Consider the following 15,448-nt stretch of genomic DNA (forward strand, 5'->3'; position numbering starts at 1 on the left):
GAGCAAGACCCAGTCTCAAAATAAAAGAAAAAAAAAAGATATTTTACAGAATACTAGCTCATGGTGGCCTCAGACCTTCAGGATCAGAATTTGCTCTGCAACAAGATACCCTAGTGATCCATGAACACATGTAACCACCACTGATTTAAGCTCTTTCTCCTCTTTTTGATAAAGTCCTTATTCCAATGACTTCAAATATCATCTGTGTTGATGACTCCCATTATAAGACTGTGTTCATGCCATTATTATACCAAACTGCTGCAACTTCCTACTTATCTTTTTTTTTTTTTTTTTTTTAAGATAAAGTCTCACTCTGTCACCCAGGCTGTAGTGCAGTGGTGTGATCATGGCTCACTGCAACCTCGACCTCCAGGGTTTAGGCAATCTTCTTGCCTCAGGCTCTCGAGTAGCTGAGACTACAGGCATGTGCCACCATGCTCAGTTAATTTTTTTTCTTTTTTTTTTTTTTTGTAGAGATGAGGTCTTACTATGTTGCCCAGGCTGCTCTCAAACTGCTGGGCTCAAGGAGTCCTCCCACCTTAGAGTCCCAAAGTTCTGGGATTACACGCATAAGCCACCATGCCTGGAGTCCTCCTTATTCTGATTTTGGTAGCTGTGTTTTTTTTTTTTTTTTTTTTTTTTGAGATGGAGTCTCGCTCTGTCGCCCAGGCTGGAGTGCTGGAGTGCTGGAGTGCAGTGGTGCAATCTCAGCTCACTGCAACCTCTGCCTCCTTGGTTCAAGCTATTCTCATGCCTCAGCCTCCTGAGTAGCTGGGGTTACAGGTACCCACTACCACACCCAGCTAATTTTTTTGAATTTTTACTAGAGACAGGGGTTTTGCCATGTTGGCCAGGTTGGTCTCAACTCCTGGCCTCAAGTGATCCACTTGCCTCAGCCTCCAAAAATGCTGGGATTACATGTGTGAGCCACTGCGCCTGGCCTGTTAGTTGTGCTTTTAATGTAGAGTTTACAAGTGGTCTCTGTTTCCTGGAGTCACTGACAGTGTGGCTCGGAGGTTGCCATTCTCCTTGGAGCTCTGTATGGTTCCTGGGAGAAGGCAATGCAGAATTAAGCTGCCACCATGTTTCTATCAGAACCAGAAATTGTATTCTCGGACACTTTTGAAATGATTTCTTCTTTATTCTGTTTTTCAGTTTTCTTTTTTGTTTTCTCTTCCTGGAACTGCTATGTTCAGCTACTGGACCTGCTGGCATGGTCCTGTAGTTTTCTCTTTTGTTATCCATTGCTTCTTGGTCTTTTTGTTCTACTTCCTAGGAGATCTCCTCAACTTCATCTCAGGAAGTGAGCCCTGTCTGTACACACCCAGATCCAGCTGTCATGTACATGTATGTCTGTCAGCCTGTCTTCCAACTGCCGACACCAACAACTCTTGGCTTGGGGACTTTCTGTGGTAACCAGATTCCACTCCACTCTTGAGGGTGGCAAGCTGTGAAGAGGGGGGAATTATTCTACTGTGAAGCAGTTCTCAACTAATGACTGACTGGCTTCACTCACTCAGCACGGCTCCCTGGAGATCTGTCGAGTTACTGCCTGCATCAGTGATTTGTTCCTTTCATGGCTGAGTAGTGCTCCACAGCACAGACGTACCACAGTTTCTTTACCACCCATCTGTTAAGGAACATTGGGAGCTGTTTATAGTTTGGGACCGTTATGAATAAAGCTGCTATGAATATTCAGATGCAGGTCTTTATGAGAACATAAATTTAATTTCTCTGCAACAAATGCCCAAGGGGGCAATTGCTGGATGGTATAGTATTTGCATATTTTACAGTGGCAGGATTTTGAAGAATCATCAATGCCAAGCTAGAGGAGTTTGGATTTCAAATAATAGCATGAAAAGTGTTCACAAACCTTTGGGTAGACGGGAAGTGATCAGAGTAGTCACACATGAAAAGTAAGAATCCCTTGCAATACGGAGACTAAATTGGGCAGGAAGAGTCTGGGCCACAGTAATCAAAGGTAGGACAAGGTACATGAACTCAGATGGGCTCACTGAGGGAGGACAAGGGAAAAGGACCCAGGGGCAAGGTTCTTTGAGATCTTAGGGAGTTAATTCCACAGCTGGAAAAAAGATATCCTTGTAAATATGCCTATCTGGACTTCTTCAGCCCTCAGGAAGATGTTCGAGGAGAAATATAAACAAAGCAAAGCAAAATAGAAACTAGTTGTGGTTAAATGTATTTTTAATTAATGTGTCCATCTAACATTAAAAATGATTCCTATAAACAAAAACTATGGCTTCAATAATAGCTGAGAGAAGATTTTCCCCCTCATTTTTTCCAGTCTGCAGCCTCCGAGTACTGCTTTTAATAAAATAAAACACAATGTGCTTCTGTGGGTAAATTATGATTTTCCCCTAATATATTCTAATTCAAACTATTTTCAGAGCCTGATCTGAAAATTGCTCCCATATCTATAAAAAGCACATGTATTTTGAGAAATAAAAGATGAGAAACAAGACGAAAAAGATACTAAAAAAAAAAAAGTTGCAGCCTGTCTGGTTACAACTTGAGCCAAGAATCTGAGAAAGAAAATGTCCTGAGAAAATCGTTCTCTCCAACAGTTTCAAAAAAGAAAGAGCCCAGACAAAAATAAGCCTCTGGCAAATGGAGCCTGTACAAGAATCCATCCAAAAAATCTAATTTAAAAAATATAGTATCTTACTTGCACATCATATTTTGGATACCTGAAAGATAAATTATTACTAAATTTTTTTAAAGAATGATCCCAACTTTATCACAGCCCCCTATCTCTTTGTAGTTTCTTATAATAGGGTTAAAGTTGGCTGGTTTGTTTATTTGGTTTTTTATTTTATTTTGTTTTGTTTTGTTTGTAAAGTTGTTTTTCACAAAACCTTAGAAGTAGAAAGCAAACCTACCATACAATGTTTCAAAGCTGGCTGGTCAGGAAAGCCAGTTTCAGCAAAGAAGAAAAGCCATGCAAAACAAACAAAGAAATAGAAGGCTTGCAAAGATGGATTTGGACTTGGTTTTCTTCAGCCAAAGGGATAGCACAGTTGTTGCAATTTCATTAGATAAAACAACTATGAACAACTCCAGTCAAAGAGACTAGGGGATCCTGAATCCAAACACTGCTTTCCCTAGACTCACATGTTTCTCTAATAGTCTCTTTCTCCAGCCTATTCCTGCATTCTGCTATACAAGGAACACACAGTTCTTGCTCCAAGAGTGTATTTAATGAGACATCAGGCAATGTTTCAGTTGTAGAGCCACCCCCAGAACTCTGAAGCTGATTCTCATAAGGATGTATGAGGTGCATCTCCTAACACTCTGAAGTGGGCAGGTGAGTTTTCTCTGCCATATTTACAAATATCTGCACTCGTCTTCAGAGGCTGCCAAGGGTAGAGAGATTTTATAAAATCTGACACACCAGAATTTTGTAACTAGCTTGCAAATCCGGAATATCCCAGATTTTCTCCCATGTGAATGTGTTCCCTATCAAACCATAGCACATACAAATGTGCTCTGTATCCAATACATTTAGATAAACGTGACCTGTTTACTTGAATTACCATTACAGTTAGTTGTTCGGTGTGCGAGTATACATGACTTGTAGCCAAGCGAAGGGGAAGAGCATAATTCAAACTTAAGTACGATTCCATCTAAAAAGCTTTTAAATCTTTTATCCATTACACAAGGACGTGGCTTTAAAACCACTCTTTTGTTCAAAAGCTGATCACATTCATGATTCCTGAATGGGTGGTTTCTGAACTCACTTTTTTAAAACCTTAATTCTTTTGTGCCATATGCTTATGTATGTCCTGCCCACTAGATTGTGGGGAAATCAGTATATTTACTAAGCACGTTCTCAAATGTAGGTAACAGCATGTGACTGACGCCTACACATGAGGGTAGCCAGCCTCCAATGTGACCCTCAATGATCTTTACCAACTGAAATTCATGCCCTTGAGTTGTCCACTCCCACATCAACCAGGACTGGTCTCACACATCCAGTAGAAACAACAGCGTTTGATTTCCAAGGCTAAGTCCTAAAAGGCATCAACAGTCTCACCTTGGCTTTTGGATCACCCACTCTGAAAATGCTGGCTGCCATGTTGTGAGAACACTCAAGCAGCAGGGGGAGAGGTCCACATAAAAAGAAAAGCTCGCCAGTCACAGAGGGATCCACTGTGGAGGCACTTGGAAGCAGATCCTCCAGTCCCAGTCAAGCCTTCAGATGAACACAGCCTAGGATGATGACTGACTGCAACCTCCTGAGACACTCAGAACCAGAACCACTCCACTAAGTCACTTCCAAATACCTGACCCTCACAATCCCTGAGAGATAAGAAATGACTGCCTTTGTTTTCTCTTAAGCCACTATATTTTGGGATGATTTGTTATACAGCCATTGTAACTGGAATGCACACATACATGTATACACCAAACACAGATTACCCAAAAAAAGACTCAACTCTACTATGAACAAATTTTGCTGAGGTCTCAGCCCTTCCAGCAGATTATTCAGTGGATCAAATAAAATAATGTTTTATTCAAGGTCTTTAAAGGATTCAAACATTGTGAATATTTTGCATGTTAACTATATTTTTCATCTTAGAGCCAATGAATCTCCTCCTATAACGTTCCTCTTTCTTTTTTTTTTTTTTTTTTTTTTGAGGCGGAGTCTCGCTCTGTCGCCCGGGCTGGAGTGCAGTGGCCGGATCTCAGCTCACTGCAAGCTCCGCCTCCCGGGTTTACGCCATTCTCCTGCCTCAGCCTCCCGAGTAGCTGGGACTACAGGCGCCCGCCACCTCGCCCGGCTAGATTTTTTGTATTTTTAGTAGAGACGGGGTTTCACCGTGTTAGCCAGGATGGTCTCGATCTCCTGACCTCGTGATCCGCCCGTCTCGGCCTCCCAAAGTGCTGGGATTACAGGCTTGAGCCACCGCGCCCGGCCTAACGTTCCTCTTTCTATTTATATTCTGATGAAGGGTATGGAGATAGTCTGAATGCCTCTCCAAATTTTTCCTTAACTGTCTACATATGACTGTCCACAACTCATGCGGGTTATGAAATTACGTGATATATCATCTAACTGACGAAAAGTAGAAATCAAATTGACAAGGTATAGAACATGATTCAGTTTTTTTTTTTTTTTTTTTTTTTTTTTTTTTTTACAAAAGCCAGCTTGGCCGGGTGCAGTGGCTCATGCCTTTAATCCCAGAACTTTGGGAGGCCAAGGCGGGAGAATTACTTGAGGCCAGGAGTTTGAGACCAACCTGACCAACATGGCAAAACCCTGTCTCTACTAAAAATACAAAAATTAGCTGGGCATGGTGGTGCACACCTGTAATCCCAGCTACTCAGGAAGCTGTGGCGGAAGAATTGGTGAACCCAGGAGGTGGAGGTTGCAGTGAGCTGAGATTGTGCCACTGCACTCCAGGCTGGGTGAAAGAGCAAGACTCTGTCTCTTAAAAAACGAAGGAAAGAAGGAAGGAAGGAAGGAAGGAAGGAAGGAAGGAAGGAAGGAAGGAAGGAAGGGAGGGAGGGAGGGAGGGAGGGAGGGAGGGAGGGAAAAGCAAGCTTAATAACTTAATAGAGTTTGGGGAAAATGAGATAAAATTTTAAGTATTCTATCAAATACTTACATTGAAATAAAATTAACCTCAAGGTTTTTTGTTTGTTTATTTGTTTTACTGTATGCATGCAATGGACTGAACATTAGCTGTATTAGATGCTACATTGTGGACAAGACTATACTGGATATGCCAAGCCCTTTTTAAATTTTTTTCTTTTCTTTTTTTTTTTTTTTTTTGAGACTGGGTCTCACTCTGTGCCCAGGCTGGAGTGCAGTGGTGCAATCACAGCTCACTGCAGCCTCGACTTCTCCAAAGCCCTTTGTTTTTAAGAAACAATTTCTCTGTATACAATGAGATTCCTATAAACCAGGTTTGCTGCATTTGTTATGTGTTTTCTATCTTGCTACACCTATACCAAGATGAAATTCTTATCATGTTAGCCAAAGTCTCTTTCAGTCAAATACATCCCAAATTATATTCATAAAATCAAATGTATGAGATTTGCTCACAGATAAGTGGAATAACTCAGTTCATGTGAAATTATATGAGCAAACCCAATATCCAGAAGACCCCTAAAGAGAATCCAGCCTGTCATGCACAATAAAATCTAAAACAAAAATTAAGAAGGTTCTCTCACCGTAGCAGGGAGTTTCTCAAGCACAGAAAACTGTCTTCTATATTCTGAGTAATTACCCAAATAAAATGTCTACTCGTCCCTCCTTCAGCCAGATGTTTCTCCAACCGCAGTGCCACCTCCTCTTTGAAAAGTCTACCCTCTAATCCCACAAGGAAACATCTTGTAAAAATAAGGAAAAAATTTTAGTAAGTGACTATCCTGCTTTCTTGTGTATCTGGATTTAATTTTTCATTGTTTACATCAAGGGAAAAGAAACATGGCACAAAGTTTCTTTTGTGTACCTTAAAAAAATTTTTTTTTGTTGACCATTTCCTATGGCCAGACAATGGTTCTAAGCATTCAATTATCCAACTAGGATTGCTCATGCAATGCTATGTTGGGATTAGTACTGTTATCCACCTTTTCACAATAAGGAAACTGAGGCTCAGAGACAGGAAATTTCAGCCAGTTCATACAGCTAGTATGAAGCAGGATAAGAGTTTGAACCTGGGAAGTCTGATCCCAAAGCCTACACCCTTAACCATTATTCTATGCCCCTGGTCATCTGAACTCATAAAATCAGCCTCCAAGGGCATCTGTACTTAGTGGCTTTAAAACAAGCTTTTTATCATCTATCCCACGGTGCAGAACAGAATGGAATTCCTAAGAAATCTGGGAGTCCCCTGTACAGGTGTTGCATACTTTCTACAAGTCCCTCACACCTTCCAGAAGCCTCTCAAAGATGCCGGTGATGCTGCTTCATATTACCAATGTACAAAGCAATGCACTGAAAGGGGTTTTCCTGACTTATAAGACTATCATTGAAAAACCAAGTGCTTCTAATTCAAATACTACAAGAAATTCCAAAAACAGAGTGCGTTTTAAGGAAATGTTTATAGTCAAGGATTAGGGTTGGTGGCTTGGTGTCAAGTCAAGCAGCATCAAGAAAGATTTAATTGTTGTTCTAGTCCTGTGTTCTAGCATTATGTAGTATTCTGTACGTGTTTTGTGTTTTTTTGTTTGTTTATTTGTTTTGTTTTTTGTTTGTTTGGTTTTTTTGGAGACAGGGTCTCACCCTGTTGCCCAGGCTGGAGTAAAGCTCCAGCTCACTGCAGCCTCAACCTCCTGAGCTCAAGCAATCCTCCCACCTCAGCCTTCCAAGTAGCTGAGACTGCATACATGCAATGGACAGATGCATGGCACCACACCCAACTAATTTTTGTATTTTTTGTAGAGATGGGGTTTCACCATATTACCCAGGCTTGTCTCTAGTTCCTGAGCTCAAGCCATCCGCCCACCTCAGCCTCCCAACATGCTAGGATTATAGGCATGAGCCACCACGCCAGGCCTGTACATGTTCTTGGCCAGTTTTAAGATGAGAAACACAACAGTGGCCAACACAAAATCAAAATAAACTTATAAAACATAGTTAATCTAGGGAAATTGATAATTAATATGTAATTAAGGAGAACATAGCAACTGGTGTATTGGAAAGTAACTTGACTTTGCTAATGGCAAGCTGTTTGCTAGAAACACAGACACACAGACACACAAGGTTGTGAAAGGGTAAACAATAAGTGTGGTTCCTTTTGTTACAGGGACTCAATAATTCACTACTAGGAAGTTTTCTAAAAACTCACCCTACAGAGAAAAGAATTTGAATTAATGTAAAGTGTTAAGGCAGTTGATGGATGAGGAATTGTCATATTATCAAAATGCCACGTGATGATGGTATCTGAGTGAGACTGACACCGCTAACCATAAAATAGGTGAGCCCTGCAACAGCTTGACAAGGTTAAGCACCTTAGGAAAGCAATGATAGTAAAGATGAAATAGTAATTAAAATATCATCTTGAGTTTACGCACTCTCCTTGGAAAAAAATACCAAGAAATCATCACTGGATACTATCTAACTATAATATAGCACTATGAGAGATTACTGACTTGTGTTTTTTTCTTTGAGGTGTTCAGTTCAACGAACAATAATTTAATTTAGAATCATTCAAAAGTGTTAGAGCTGAAAGAATCTTTAAAGAGCATGAATGCAATTACTTTGTTTTTAAATGGTGACTCTAAAGCTTGGACAAGCCGACTGAATTACCCCAGATCCTATCTTTATTTCATTTGTGTTTCCGTTCCCTCATTCAGCACACAAAGCGTAAACCAGCAACCACGCCGAGCCAGGGTGATGTTGAGCCTGCACAACCTGTGCCACCACCAGGCAGTACAAAGCTAATGTCAGATCCAGACTTCCTGACTTCTGGCCAAAGATGCACAGAGAAAGCACAAAGGCACCTATGTCTACTGTCGGAGTGAAAAGTCTAGCAATAAAGACAATTATTTATTTATTTATTTATTTATTTTTTGAGAGAGTCTCTTTTTGTCACGCAGGCTGGAGTGCAGTGGCACGATCTAGGCTCACTGCAAGCTCCGCCTCCTGGGTTCACGCCATTCTCCTGCCTCAGCCTCCCCAGCAGCTGGGACCACAGGCACCTGCCACCACACCCAGTTAATGTTTTGTGCTTTTTAGTAGAGACAGGTTTCACCGTGTTAGCCAGGATGGTCTCGATCTCCTGACCTCGTGATTCGCCCACCTCGGCCTCCCAAAGTGCTGGGATTACAGGCGTGAGCCACTGCGCCTGGCCAGGAGACACTATTAATACTGAATGGTGATGTATATGGCAAAAGCACCAACACCGTAGCCATCTCCACAGCGGCCTAAATGATTCTGACAGCCATGGGCCAGTCCATTAATTCCAGAAACACTTATGAGTGAGTTCTGGAAAAGTAAAAGCAATGCCCCATTTTCTTCGAATGTACAGCATGCGGCAAAGCAGTCCACTGTAGAGACCAGAGTACGTGATCACCAAAGATTGCTTGACTGAGCCTAGCAAGTTGCGTTAGAGGGCTTCTGCTGCCATTGTATGTCGCTTCTTGGGCACTTTTCTCATCTTTTTTGATACTGACCTTTAGGAAGAAAGAGGGGAAATTAGGCTAATTGTGGGGAAAAGAAAAGGTAAAATGGCCAATGGTCAGAGAGACTTGCAACTGCCCGAAAACAGACAAGTAAGCACTCTTGTTAAAACAGAGCCACGATGGTGGAGTTAGGGATATCAGCCGATAAAAGCCAAAAGCTAACAGTAAAAGAGAAACACACATGAATGCCTTCATCACAGAAGCTGCTGATCTCTACACACCAGGAGCTTACAAACTGAAAGGGTTAGACCAGCATAGACACAGAAAGTGGATGCCAAAGGAAACAACTGGCACACTCATCCCGGCTGGGATTCAGGGCCTCACTACTCATCACTGGCATCCGCGTTAAAGACACAAAGGAAGAAACTAGAAGAAATGAAGCTACAAGATAGCCTTCACCACAATCATTAACACATGGAATATGCATAGTGTTCATGTGTAGTGTTAAAGCATTATTTGCCCTTCGTTAGCACAAGGCATGCCTTCATTCCTTCATTTGTCACCGGCTGTTTTTTTTTTCTTTTTTTTTTTTTTTTTTTTTTTTTGCATCCCTTTTCTGTGTATCTGTGTTGGTTTAACTCTTTTCATTGGTAAGCCCCTAATGAGTAGAGATCAGCAACATCTATGAATTGAAACTAATGCTGAAAAGTACAAAAAAAAAAAGTGGATGGAAAAAAATAAACATCTTGGGGAGGAAAAGAGCCACTGAAATTTTAAACATGATAGACAGAATCTACTCTAAGCTGGCTGAGCATAGCCAAGAAAAGAAATCATGATTAGCAGGCTGAATCACAAAATCTGGCCAGAACAGACAAACAGTTACAAATTGGTTTAATCAAAGAAATATTGAGGAACTCCAATCCATATCAACCTAAAGTTCCAATCAAAGAGAATGAAAATAGTCCGGGCATAGTGGCTCACTCCTGTAATACCAGCACTTTGGGAGGCCGGGACGGATGGATCACTTGAGGTCAGGAGTTCAAGACCAGCCTGGCCAACATGAAGAAATCCCATCTCTACAAAAAAAAATTAGCTGAACCTTGTGGTGTGCGCCTCTAATCCCAGCTACACCGGAGGCTGAGGTAGGAGAATCACTTGAACGGAGGAGGCAGAGGTTGCAGTGAGCCAAGATCATGCCACTGCACTCCAGCCTGGGCAACAGAGCGAGAGTCCGCCAAAAAAAAAAAAAAGAAGAAGAAGAAGAAGATAATGAAAATGAAAAGATGGAGAAAGTCTTCAATAGCCCACAACATCAGGCCTGAATCACCCTGGAAACTCTTCAATGCTTAACAAATGTCTTGCACTGCATAAACAGGGAGTTTATAAGTGTGGGGATCCATGTTTCTTGCCTTTTTTTTTTTTGAGACGGGATCTCACTCTGTCAACCGGGCAACAGTGCAGTGGTGCAATATAGCCTACTGCAGCCTCAACGTTCCAGGCTCAAGGGATCCTCCCACCTCAACCTCCCAAATAGCTAGGACTACAGATGCACACCACAATGCCCAGATAACTTTTGTATTTTTTTGTACAGACAGGGTTTCGCCATGTAGCCCATTCTGGTCTCAAACTCCTGGGCTCAAAAGATCCATCCACCTCAGCCTACCAAAGTGCTGGGATTACAGGCATGAGCCACCACATCCGGCCACACTTTTCCAAATGACCAACCTCTATATAACTCCTTAGAATTTACAAATCTTTCTTCACTTAGTCCTCTCTTAGCAGCTTTGTGACATGGGTATCATTGTTTATAAAATTTATTTTTACTTTTAATTTTTTATAGAGACAGGGTCTCACTCTGTTACCCAGGCTGGAGTGCAGTGGTGCGATCATAGCTCACTGCAGCCTCAAACTCCCACCTCAGCTTCCCAAAGTGCTGGCATTACAAGTGTGAGCCACCATGCCCAGCCATGGGTATTATTAAACTTATTTCTCACATGAGAAAACTAAACCTCACAAGGAATGTAGATACTTGCTCATCATCCCACAGCTAGAGGAAAATGAGCCATATTTAAATGGTTTTTAAATATGTCCAATATCTTTGACAGTTCTCCTTTCAAAACATGGAGCCCAATTGTTCTTCTTTGAGTGTGGGCTGTATTTAGTGACTTGCTTCCAACAAATAGAATAAGGGTGAAATAAAGGTATAAGACTTCCAAGACTAAGTCATAGAAGGCACTGTGTCTTCCATCTGGCTCTCTCTTGAATCACTCACTCTGAGGGAAGCTAGCCGCCATGTTGTGAGGACACTCAAGCAGCCCATTGGACAGGTCTACTTGCTGCGAATGAGAATGACAATCAAAAGCCAAAGAAGAATTGATGCCTCCTACCAAAAGCCATGTGGGTGAGCCATCTTGGAAGCAGATCCTCCAGCCCCAATTAAGGCTTTAGCTGATTTCAGTCAGGGCTGAAGTCTTAACTGCAATCTCATGAGAGATCCTGAGCAACCCAACTAAGTTGCTCCCAAATTCCTACGCCTAGAAACTATGTGATAATTAACATTTGTTGTAAACTGCAAGGGAGTGACTTGTTACATGGCAATAGGTAATATGCCAGGAATTAAATCCAAAGGTCTCAACCCCAAAGGCTGTGCTTTTTCGTTTAACAACACTACCTTTTCCATGACGTCTTGTGTAAAATCAAAATATTTTGACCATCTCAACTTACATTTCCCTGTCAGTTCAATTTTTGCCAATTATGTCACCTTATTCTGTGTCTAATTATAGGACTTCTTGCATTTCTGAAACACTAATCTCTTCTTCTGAATAATAACGGCCATGAGAACAGGTGATAGAGTAGTTTTGGTCAACATAGCATCCCCAGGATCAAATTTACTGCTCAGTAAGTAATAAGCACTGGGTGTATATTTTTGGATGAATGAATGAATGATGGCTAAAATACATATGACACAACTAGTCTACCACAGGGCTTTGTTCTCGTTTTATGCTGACACAAAAGGGAATAAATTCTATATCTAAGAAGAAACTAGGAAATATGTTGGAGTTGTGATTTTGATTGATCTGAGCTTCCCAGAAGAAGTTTGTTTTATTCAGAAAATACTTTTAAGGGCAAGAAGTATGACTTTTTTCAATAACATGCAAAAATCCCCAGGGCATGCAAAAATAAGAATAATTTCCTAACCTAAAGTGTCTTGTTCAGTCCTCCAAGTGTTCTTCCGCTCCCTGTTCTAGGCCCACTAGAGATTTTGGGCAGCAGGCCCTCAGGCAGGAGTGGTCTGGCCTGCTGATGACCTCATCTCACCCCAGCCCACTTCCAGCTGCAGAGAGGAGTTGTGAGCACTGGGTTAAGGCAGAGTTTTTCTGGGCAAGTTATTTATGCTCACATGAGCCGTAAATCAACATTCAGTCCTAAGTTGCAATGGCTTTTCACTTGGTGGGAAATGCCTAAACATCCAGATTTTTATTCCACAGGCAGGAAAAAAACAACGTGTGAGAGAAACAAAATGCAGAAGCACCTATCAGACATGACTGAAATAAAAATCCCGAGGAACGAGAAATGTTACTATAGTGATGCAGCTTTGATCACGGACCAAACATTTTTCTAGTAACCACTAAAACAGTACATGTCACATGTACATTTTTCATACAGTCCACCCTCCTTCGGCGTTTTACCATCTCGTCCTCTGCCGCCCACTAAATTTCTGTGATGATGGAAATGTTCTGTGCAGCCTAACAGAGTAGCCACTAGCCACTTGTGGTCACTGAGCACTTAAAATGTGGCTAGCATAACTGAGAATTGAATCTTATTAGTAATTTAATTATTAATCAATTATTAATTACTAAATTGATTTTAGTTCAATTAAATTTAAATAGCCGCATGCGGCTAGAAGATATATTGTATTGGACTGAACCATTTCCCACAGAGTTCTGGGCACATTCAAACGCTTGGAGTAATTTAGATCGAAGATAGGCTGGGAATTACAAGCTTTTGCCAAAGATGGATAGAAAGGTACTCAAAACTCCAAAATCTCAAGCTATTTTTCAAAACAATGAGGGAACCCTATGGGTCTACTATTTTCTGGAGTTTCTTAAAATCAACACCTAATCTGAGAGGAGAGATAAGAAAGAGAGGAGACAGTACAGCTAAGGTCTTCAACTCAAGTCCCATCAAGGAAAGAAGGTTCTGTGTGATCTACTATACGAGAACCAACATGCACCTTTGGGGTGAAATGGGGCTGCAACGGGAAGCAGAGGCTGCTTAGAATACAAATCGGATTCCATGGCTGGGTGCAGTGACTCACAGCTGTAATATCAACACTTTGGGAGGCTTAAGCAGGGGGATCGCTTGGGCCCAGGAGTTTGAGACCACCTAAGCAACATAGGAAGATCCCATCTCTACAAACAAATTAAAAATGAGCTGGGCATAGTGAAGCATACCTATGGTCCCAACACTTTGGGAGGCTGAAGCAGGAGGATCACTTGAGCTCAAGAGGTCGAGGCTGCAGTGAGCTATGATCATGCCACTGCACTCCAGCCTGGGTGATGGATGGGAGGAAAGAAGGGAAGGAGGGAGAGAAGGAAGGAAGGGAAGGAAGGGAAGGGAGGGAGGGAAGGAAATGAAGGAAGGAGGGAAGGAGGGAAGGAAGGAAGAAGGAAGGAAGGAAGGAAGGAAGGAAGGAAGGAAGGAAGGAAGGAAGGAAGGAAGAAAGGGAGGGAGGAAGGGAGGGAAGGAGGGAAGAGAGGGAAGAGAGGGAAAGGAGAGAAAGAAGGGAAGGAAGGAGGAAAATAATCAGGTTCCGAAGCCCTTGGAGTATCCAAGTAAATTATAAAGCTGTAAACTGCTTAGGGGTGAGTTCGAACTCTGCAAGCTGCAAGGAAGCACCCACCTGGCCCTGCCCACCTCCTGAGACCCAGCCACCTTATTTCTCTTGGCTCCCCAAGGTGGCCCTGACATGGGCTCCGGGGAGCTGGGTCTCTAAACCCAGGCTGGCACTTTCTTTCCTGCTCTCTGTATGGCTTCCTGACTCTATACCCATCAAGCTCTCTGTGGAGCAACTGGAACCTCGCCCCCTCCTGGTCGGAGTGTGAACTGCTGCCACTACTTAGGGACTGTCTACTACTCTGGAGCATACAACCCACAGAAATTTGCATATATGATCACCCTAAGACATGCATTTGCATACCCATAGCAACAGACTCTTCAAAGTGTCTATCACGAAACATCCCAAATTCCAACAACAATAGAATGGATTAATGTGATATACGTTTACAGGGAAATACTACCAGCAATGAAACAAATGACCTGCACCCCCACGTAACAGTGATATATCCCACAAGCGTGATGATGAGGTAAACGAGCTAAATAGAGCATGGCTCGGTGTAGAGAAAGCACACAAATGGGTACCATGCATTCACACTGCTCAGAGAGGTGGTGAGTGGTAATGGGAAGTGAATGGGGGCAGAAGGTTCCAGGGTGCTGGCAGTGTTATTTTGTTGATATGGCTGCTGGTTAGGTGTGTGTGCTCTGTTGTCAAAAGTTAGCAATGGGCAGGGTCCAGTGACTCACGCCTGTAATTCCAGCACTTTAGGAGGCTGATGTGGGAGGATCACTTGAGGCCAGGAGTTCAAGACCAGCTGGGCAACACAGTAAAACCCCATCTTTACAAAAAATTGAAAAAATAATAATAATAATTAGCCAGGTCTGGTGATGCACACCTGTAGTCCCAGCTACTTGGAAAGCTGAGGTGAAAGGATTGCTTGAGCCCAGGAGGTCAACACTGCAGTGAGCCATGAGCACATCACTGCACTCTAGCCTGGGTGACACAGCAAGACTCTATCAAAAAAAAAAAAAAAAAAAGAAAGAAAAAAGTTAGTAATGCATACCCTTAACAATAAACACACACTTTACTTCAGTAGTTTTCTTTTAAGAATGTTTTATCCATTCTCAGAGTACAGCTGAAAACTCACCACTTGATTCTCATGCCTCAGACTCCCAATTAGCTGGGACTTCAGGCATGAGCCACCACGTTCGGCTAATTTTTTTTTTTTTTTTTTAAGTAGAGATGGGGTTTTACCATGTTTTCCAGGCTGGTCTCGAACTCCTGACCTCAGGTAATCCACCCACCTCGGCCTGCCAAAGTGCCGGGATTACAGGTGTATCTATCAGAATTTAAACACTGTAATTTTTTTTTTTTTTTTTTTTTTTTTTTGAGACGGAGTCTTGCTCTGTCACCCAGGCTGGAGTGCAGTGGCGTGATCTCGGCTCACTGCAAGCAAACTCCGCCTCCCGGGTTCACGCCATTCTCCTGACTCAGCCTCCCGAGTAGCTGGGACTACAG

This window comes from Rhinopithecus roxellana, chromosome 7, assembly GCF_007565055.1.
Source record: "Rhinopithecus roxellana isolate Shanxi Qingling chromosome 7, ASM756505v1, whole genome shotgun sequence".
Lineage (NCBI taxonomy): Eukaryota > Metazoa > Chordata > Mammalia > Primates > Cercopithecidae > Rhinopithecus > Rhinopithecus roxellana.